Source organism: Mixophyes fleayi, chromosome 2, assembly GCF_038048845.1.
Source record: "Mixophyes fleayi isolate aMixFle1 chromosome 2, aMixFle1.hap1, whole genome shotgun sequence".
NCBI classification, from domain to species: Eukaryota; Metazoa; Chordata; class Amphibia; order Anura; family Limnodynastidae; genus Mixophyes; species Mixophyes fleayi.
Genome location: NC_134403.1, coordinates 102690214 through 102699386, shown reverse-complemented (window position 1 = coordinate 102699386; position 9173 = coordinate 102690214).

Below are 9173 nucleotides of genomic sequence, written 5' to 3'. Positions count from 1 at the left end.
AATACTTGTACAATGTTCTACTTATCTGTTAGAAAGCATTACCCATATCCGTCAGATACCTCCAAAAGCTCTATCCATCAACTGCTGGTAGTTGGGTTTTAGGGAGACAGATGGGTTCTAGGGGAGGCGACTTAATGGTAAGCTGTCTTGACAAAAGAAGTATGGCTTGGTATTCAGTGTTACCTGTATGTGTGCAACACTCAGAAGCTTATAGGGAACCAGACGTTATATTCAGGTAACAATGATATTGACCTAGTGCCAATGTGGGTATTAATTAAACCTGAAGGTTGATTTGTTCTGACTATGATCCCTGATTTCTAATTTGATACTTGCTTAGCCAGACATAGTGCTCAGGATTTGTTGGAGCCATTTGCAGTTTGCTCTTGCACATAGTAAGGTCAATAGGACTATGTCCAAGTTTGCGTCATACAAAGTGGACGTTTGATTAGGCACATGCAGCTGGAAGGAGTTTTTGCATAACATAGAATTGATAGGATGCATCTCATGAATTGGATTAGATATATGGGATATATTGTGGCATTTAGTATGGAGTGAAGAAAGCAATTTGTTTTACTGTGCAGGAAACCAAAAGAATAATTGGTAAAGGTCGATACTTCTTTTGGCATGACATCAGGGTGCCCTGGCAGTATTACCTGCTCCGAAAAGGTACCCTCCAACTTATCAAGATCAGCAAGCATTCCAACATTTAAGAGGTGGAGACTGGCTGAATTTGAAGGCAAGAATTTGGAAGAGATGAACACTGATCCAGACAGTAGGTTTGAAGTCTCATATGGAATTATTTTTTACCTTCTAAATCAGTCATTTATATATCTGTTCTTCTTTAGAACTGGTCCAGCTACAGAGTGATGAGTCAGACAATGAGTAATCCCCTGAACCAGAGAGACAAGCACACTAACCATCAGTCAACACTTTCCTTTTAAGGGGGGATGATATAAGGATTTGGTAACATGGGGCTAAAGCTAAGCCAAGGCTTCCAAAGGTTGGTGTAGCATACTGTTTTGTTGTTTAAAGCATGTTGTTATCTCTGTGTTTTGCAGATTCAGAGAAAAACCCAGGACAGAGAGGAAGTCAAAGCTGTGGAATAGCACATGGTGAATTTTATTCAGACTTGCAGGGTGGCCAGAAAGCATGATTGCGCTGCATGCATCATGGCTGAGCCATCTGCACTGAGAGATCGAAACTGGTTAGCTATGAAATTCTATATAAAAAACTGCATAACAGCTATAAAGAAAAAGAAAACTAGTTGAATTGATACTCAGTGAATGTGTGAAACTAAGAAAGATAGCAAAAATCAATAACAATATTGCAAAACAACAGAGGGAGTCCAAAGTCCAGTTCAGAGGGTGCCCAAAAGCTTTACTATTTAATTGCGTCCATTTGTCCGATTAGCACATTCATAGGTGAATTCCCTCATCCTAGTCTTGGGAAATGCTGGAAAATACATCTGCATCTATTTTGTGGTATTGTAGGACCACCCTTTAATAAATTTAATCTTTATCAATCTTAAAATACTGCTCTATTTGGCCTGACATGTGTCTTAAATTACTTATAAATGTGAGGCTGTCGAATAGCATGTCTTTTTATAACATTCTTTAAAATAAAAAATTACTGATATTTTTTAAATTGTTCTGTAAAGTATTTGACTACCGAGAATTACTACACAGAATTAACTGACCTAACTCTATTCATTATACAAAATGAGAATTTTCAAAAACTGCTCTGAATGGCAAAGCACGACTCAAAAGGGTAGATGTACTAAAAATTGATTTGTGCAGTGGTTTAAATCCGCCGCAGATTGCATATTTACTGTGCAGCACTTAGGAATTCAATCCGCTGGTAATGTGCAGCAGTTTAAAATCACCTAAATCACATGCGGTTTAAAGCACGGGTCATACTTTGGGGGAAAGGGGATAATAAACATTCAAGCCCCACACCTAGTGATGCATATGGCCAGTGGGTGCCAAGGAAAATGCTGAAAAAAGGTGTCCTCTTTTCCTCTAGCATTAAATATACTGTGCCCTGTTCAAACTAGTTATAAATCTAGTGTGCCCCATTCTTAATTTAAATAATTGTGGTGTGCCCTGCTATTTAAATAAATGTAGTGTACCCCGCTCTTATCTTTACTAAACCTAATTTTTTCTGTTTCCTCCATAAAGAAATAATTATTCACAATGAAAGACTGTTCATAATTGGCTATCCAATTAGCTACTTAGCATTGGCCCAGGCATCCCTTGAGCTATCTTGCCTCTCACAATCACCTCTTTAGTTTGGTGGTTTTCCTGGCGTATTTGAAAAACCCAGCTTAGTAAATCTGACTGTTTGCATTGTGATCATTTTAGAAATCAGGATGGCGGAGGATGTGGCTTGGCAGCTCATTAAGTAGCATGCACTGCTACTTCCTCTTTGGTTTCAAGATCTGTCTCTCTGTAAACAGTGATTTACCTATGTGGGTTTCTCCTGCAGTGCTGGTTTGGTTCTGGTGCCTCTGACAGTGCCCCTTCCAGGTTCCTATGTCAATTCAAAATGACTCCCAAGGCAGATATTTCTTTCTTGTGACCTTGCTGTACTGTGGATCCCACTTACTTATCTTGGTCCTTTGCTGTCTCACTGGGGGGAGGTGTCACATCATAGACCTCGCTGATTTACCATATGTCATCCTGAGTGCTGGATCGGAGGAAGACTGCTGTGCTGCAACGTTCACCTGTCTGACTTCTTGCCTGGGGTCTACAGGACTTCTTTCTGCTGTTAAGGGTTCCAGTTGTCATTTTAGAGCTTGTGGCAGTAATCTCTCTCATCTACTGGATCCCCGGTAAGTGTGTCTTTCATCCTCCATCTTCTCTAGCCGGGAAGTGCTCCTGCACATTCATCCAGTTTGCTCAGTGTTATCTGGAGCAGGCACTGTAACATTATGTGACTTTCTACAGCTACCAGTTACTAACTCTCCACTTGCCTCCTGCATCCAATTTCTAAGGACACCTCTGTCCATACACCTCCTATGGTGTTCATCAGTATCTCATACATATGTATTTTGCTATAGTATCTTGATTCTGGCTGCTGTCCGATATTGTATTCTGACTGAGTACTCCATTACCTAGCTCTCAGTAGCTATCCAGCATAACATAGCTTGTGACCCAGCTTGCTGACAGCTTACCAATCATTATGGGCAAAAATTCCCATGGCACTGCCTCTGTCAAATTGGAACATTTTGCTAGATCATCCTCTGCATCTGAGCCTGCTGAGATGCCGCAGTCTACCACTCAAGGAGCCCACTTGAGGTGGAGTCTCGGACTGTTGATGTTCCTACTATTACTTTTCTGGAGGTGCCACACGCTAATTCCTCTGAAAAGTAGACTTGCCCTTATTATGCCAAGATAAGCAATAAATAAGGGAGAGAGTTGGTGAGGCAGAGATCCACTCTGGAGGATACTACTGTACCTTTGAAAGAGCAACTTAAAAAATTGGAGTCACAAATGGTCCCTTGTAAACAAAAGATATCGGACATTGAAGGGGTTTACACCACAATAATCTTTTTGTAGGCCTTCCTGAAAGGGCAGAGGGGGATCACCAAGAAACCTTCTTGGAGAATTAGCCTATACAACTGTTTGCTAGAGAATACTTCACTACACAATTTACTATTGAAAGAGCACACATTTCTAATCAGAAACCATCGCCAAGTGTACCTTCGCGTACCTTTACTGCAAAAATTTCCCATTTTAAGGACAGAGATGTTATTCTACATCTCACCTGGATCAAAGGTTCACTGATGTACCAAAACCAAAGGGTGGCTGTCTTCCCGGAATTTTTTCAATTGATGTTCAGAAGACTAGTGCTCAGTTCCTACAGGTCAAGAGAAGATTGCAGTATCTTCAATTACCATGCAGTCAAGTCCATAAATATTGGGACATCGACACAATTCTCATATTTTGGGCTCTATACACCACCACAATGGATTTGAAATGAAACAAACAGGATGTGCTTTAACTGCAGACTTTCAGCTTTAATTTGAGGGAATTTACATCCAAATCAGGTGAACAGTGTAGGAATTACAACGGTTTCTATATGTGCCTCCCACTTTTTAAGGGACCAAAAGTAAATGGGACAATCGACTCAAAACCTATTTCATGGACATGTGTGGGCTATTCCCTCATTATTTCATCATCGATTAAGCAGAAAACATGCAATATCAGGATCTTATTGCTTAACATACCTAAACACCAGTGAATGCTTTATTTTGTTATTCAACCCTCTAACATTCCATGATACAATTCAAAAGTCTTTGGTCACAGAGCATTCAGGTACCAAAAATTATTGAGGTGTTATGAGGTCCCCGCTAGGGCAAAGCAGCCGACAGCAGCCAATATACACTAGTGAATATTCACAGATAATAACTGAGATGTGAGAAACAATGTGAGAGAAAAGCACAAATATTTAAACATGGGACATAAGCATATGATACCACCAGTGTCCAGCTATGAAGAAAGAAAATAAGAAATGTCCATATGCAGGAGATTACAAGTTTCACAGTCATGATCAGGCTCAATGAGGAGGTGAATGCCACTTAATACAGCCTTCAGCCAGGTGACCGCAGCCCGTGTAGAGTCAAAGAAGTTGATGTACCATACGCCGCCTCCCGCATCAAGTCATAAATATTGGGACATTTCTGGAGATGCATTTGGAAGGGAGTATTATACTTGCACTTAAAAAGCCCTGGATTGGTCAAGCTTATTATGCCACTCGCATTTCCAACTCCAGAGGCATATCTGTTCTTGAACATCTCACTTATCTAATGGACAGAGTTCAAAATGACTCCAAAGGCAGATCTTTCTTTTCAAAAGATTTAATTAATTCTTCCCCACTTCTGCTTTTAGCTTTATATATACCTCCCCCATATAGTAACGATGTCCTAAAACGCTGTGCTTTTTCCTGACTCCTTTATTATCTACATTGGAAACTTCAATAATGTGAAGACCCTGACAGGTGGTGGAAGGAGCAAACCACTTACCCTACTGGAAATTTGAGCTTTAAAAACCTGATCACTGAGATAGGCCCTGCTGAGATAGGCCTTCTAGATGTGTGGTATTTGAAGCACCTTAGTTCTACCCAATTTTCCTGTTTCTCGCCCTCTCACAATGTGTACCCCAGAATCAATTTAGCACTTATATCTACTTTATTGGTGCCTGCTGAGCGTGAGGTACAATATAGGTATTTGTGATAACTTCCCTCTTTTGCTACATATTCACTATAATATCACCAGGGGTCAAGGCCTCTGGAAATTTAAAACAATTTGGTTTCCTCTAATGGGGGCAAGTTCTGAGTCGGTTGCTCAATGGGAAGGTCTGTTTGTCATATATACTCAAACTGCAGGACTCTTTTAAAGCCTACTTCTGGGGCAGCTTGATAAATAGTCTGGCAGCGCTCAAATTTATTTCTAGAGGTAAAGAACAGGACTTAGAGTAAACTTGTATGGTACTGTAGTCTGTCTATATTGTAACTCATTCTCCCTACACCCCATCTCAGATGGCTTTCTGCACAAAAAGTGTGGCCTGATTACCTGCTAGACAAAGCATTAATTGTTCTTCAGCAAAAATCCACTCTGTGGAGTAGGATAGGGCTGGAAGCTTCTTGACATATTTGGCACACATGGAGAATGACAGTACTGCTGTTTCTGTGATTGTAGATGACATCTAAGTTAAACACTTTCTGGTGCCTATTACAGCTGAGGTTTATCATAATTTCTATTTTTATACAACTCGGGCACATTATAGCGAGAATGACCTTTCTCTGTACTTAGACACGTTCTGTCTTCCCAAACTGTGGACTGACAGTAGACTCTACTTGGACTTTCTGATTACACTGGAAGAGGTGGATGATGCTAATAATATAATAATATCCTTCCCGAATCGTAAGGCCCCAGGTGTAAATGGCATACCCATACAGCTTTACAAGCAACACAGAGTGTTTTATGTTACTAAGTTACTTGAAACCTTTAGTACTCTATTTTAATCTGGTGTCTTATCTGACTCTATGGTTGACACCACAGGCTCCTCTCCACTGATATAAAAAAAAATAGCTAAAATGTTAGCCCTTAACACTTAACAGAGTGATTTTGGAATTGATTTATCAAGATCAAATGGATTTTTATGCCAGAAAAGTCCACCTGCCTGAATTTGAGGTGCTAATTTACTATCATGCAGGTGAGCAGTTTGAGTCCCCTGGAAGCGGTGATCGTTTCCCTTAATGCTACTAGGATATTAAATTCCATTGAGTAGTCATACTTTTGGGAGGTAATGAAAAGATTTAATATGGGTCCCATATATGTTAATTGGGCTAAGGTCCTCTATTCTGTGCCCGTGGTATGACTGAGTATTAAGGCTATGTTTCCTGTTCTTCCTGTTTCCTGTTCTTTCAAACTAGGCAGAGGCACATGGCAAAGGTGTCCTCTCTCACCTATCCTACTTGCTTTGATCATTAAGCCTCTTGCCTGTTTATTCCACAATACTCCAACAATTAGGGGCCTTAGGACTACAAATAGAGAGGACAAGGTGGCCCTTTATGCATATGATATGTAGCTATTTCTATCAGATGCACAGGGCTTTATGGATAACCTTCTCCTGGTAGTGAATGAATTGATTTATATTCCAGTAAAAAAATCAAAATGAAGTATCTTTCCCATAGGGCATCAATGCTCTCCATAACTCTTCATTAGTCTGTTCCACCTTAAATGGACTCTTGCTTTAAATATTTAGGTATATGGATTTCTAATGATGTATGTGAATATATGCCACTGAACATTCAACCCCAAGCTGATTTTCTTAAATCTAAAATTCACACATGACAGAGACTACCTCTTTTAGAATACATCTTATTAAAATGATAATACGGCCCAAGTTCCTTTATGTCTTGCAACAGACGTCGGTTTCCCTACCCTCCTCTCTGTTTTGTAAATTTGACCAGTTCATTTCGGGGTGGGAAAAGGGCAAAAATAAAATTATAAAATTGCAAAAGTGCTTTATGTAATACAAGGAATTCTGGTGGTTTCACTTTGTCAAACCTAACACTCTACTTTTATGCCTCCCAAATGGCTCATTTAAAAATGTGGGTGTCAGATACAGACCACAATAATCTTCATTGGGAATTATTGTGTCATGCAGCCAGCAGTCACAATCCCCTTCAGTTCTTATTGTCTGGGGATTACACCACCTGCTTATACACCTGCTCATACAAGCTGTAAAAAATTGGAATGGTGCTCATGACATGCTACAGTCATGGCCAAAAGTTTTGCAAATGACACAAATATTATTTTTCACAAAGTCTGCTGCCTCAGTTTTTATGATGACAATTTGCATATACTCCAGAATGTCATGAAGAGTGATCAGATGAATTGCAATTAACTTCAAAGTCCCTCTTTGCCATGACAATGAACTTTATCCTAAAAACATTTACACTGCATTTCAGCCCTGCCATATAAGGACCAGCTGACATAAGGCCAGTGATTCTCTCTTTAACACAGATGAAAGTGTTGATGAGGACAAGGCTGGAGATTACTCTGTCATGCTGATTAAGAATAACAGACTGGAAGCTTTAAAAGGAAGGTGGTGCTTGAAATCATTGTTCTTCCTCTGTTAACCATGGTTATCTGCAAGGAAACACATGCAGTTATCATTGCTGCTAGTAAGATTGCACCTAAATCAACCACTTATTGTATCATCAAGAACTTCAAGGAGAGAGTTTCAAAAGTTGTGAAGAAGGCTTCAGGGCGCCCAAGAACATCCAGCAAGCATCAGCATGGTCTCCTAAAGTTGACTCATCTGCGCGATCGGGGCACAACCAGAGAGGTGTGGGCCATAATATTGGGTGCATAACACAGTGTGCAAATGACCTGCGCAGAGATAACAGAAAACTATGTTTAGCATAAGACAGGTCAGGATATATATATATTAGAGGTGCTCAGGCTCGGTTTTCTGAAAACCGAGCCCACCCAAAAATTAGGGTATCAGAGTAGGCACGCGAGCCGTTTCGTTACTTTCGCACGTCCTCGGATCTGAATCGAGGCAAAATGACATAATTGCGTTGTTGGTTTTTGCGGGCTTTGGATTCCATAAGTACCTCCCTCCCCAGGAGATCCAGCGCCATTGCTCACACAGAAACAGGGGTAGCAGTGTTCTTGACACCCTCCAGTCTCCAATGTCATTGCTCAGTGCCATTGCTCATATAGAAATAGCAGTATCAGTGTTATTGTCACTTGACAAAAATTGACTGGGAATGATTGGAAACTAATGTTATTGAGGCTAATAAGAATGTAGTGATAAAAAAAGAGCAAAATTATGTGATTTTAGCAGAATAAAATAGGGATTTTAGAGGGCGGTTTTGCCAAAACCATAACCAAAACACGAAGTTAATCCAGATCCAAAACCAAAACACAGGGGTCAGTGGACATCTCTGACTATATATATATATATATATATATATATATATATATATACACATACATACACACACACACACACACAGGAGCTAGATAGTGCATCAACGGGACCCATTATAAAATTTAGGTAGGGGATCAAAGAAGCCATTCTCGCCTCCAGGTCCCCCTCTCTTTGCTCTCAATAGAGCCATGTGCATTTTCCAGTCAGAAGGAGCCTCTGTTCTACTCTTTCAGAGAAGGGCCTTATGGGGAAAGTGGGGACCTCAGGGGTGGGAAAAACCTGGAATTGCTGGGCCGCCATGTCTTCCCGGCTCTGTAGCCACCAAAACCCCAGCGTCCACTATAGTTCCAATAATTAACATATAACTTACATTATATACGTTTGCTAGAAGAATCAGAAATAAACTTGTCTTACTATTTAAATGTGTCTGATAATGTTATGTAGATAACTTTCCAGATGCTATGAATCTGATTATGATTTTATATTTAGTTTGATCTTAACTGTACCTGGGTCTAATAACCGAATGCATAATAAACATTTCCGGAATTCTGATTTAATACTTACCATCTGGTTGTACACTGATGTTGCCTTTTGACAGCACCTGTAATACTGTAGTTCAATGGTTCTTCAAACCTGGTTTTAGAATGACTGCATCACCTCCTGAAATAGTGCATGGACTTCTGACCAGAAGGGTTCAATGAAATATAATCATGGAGCATTTAATTT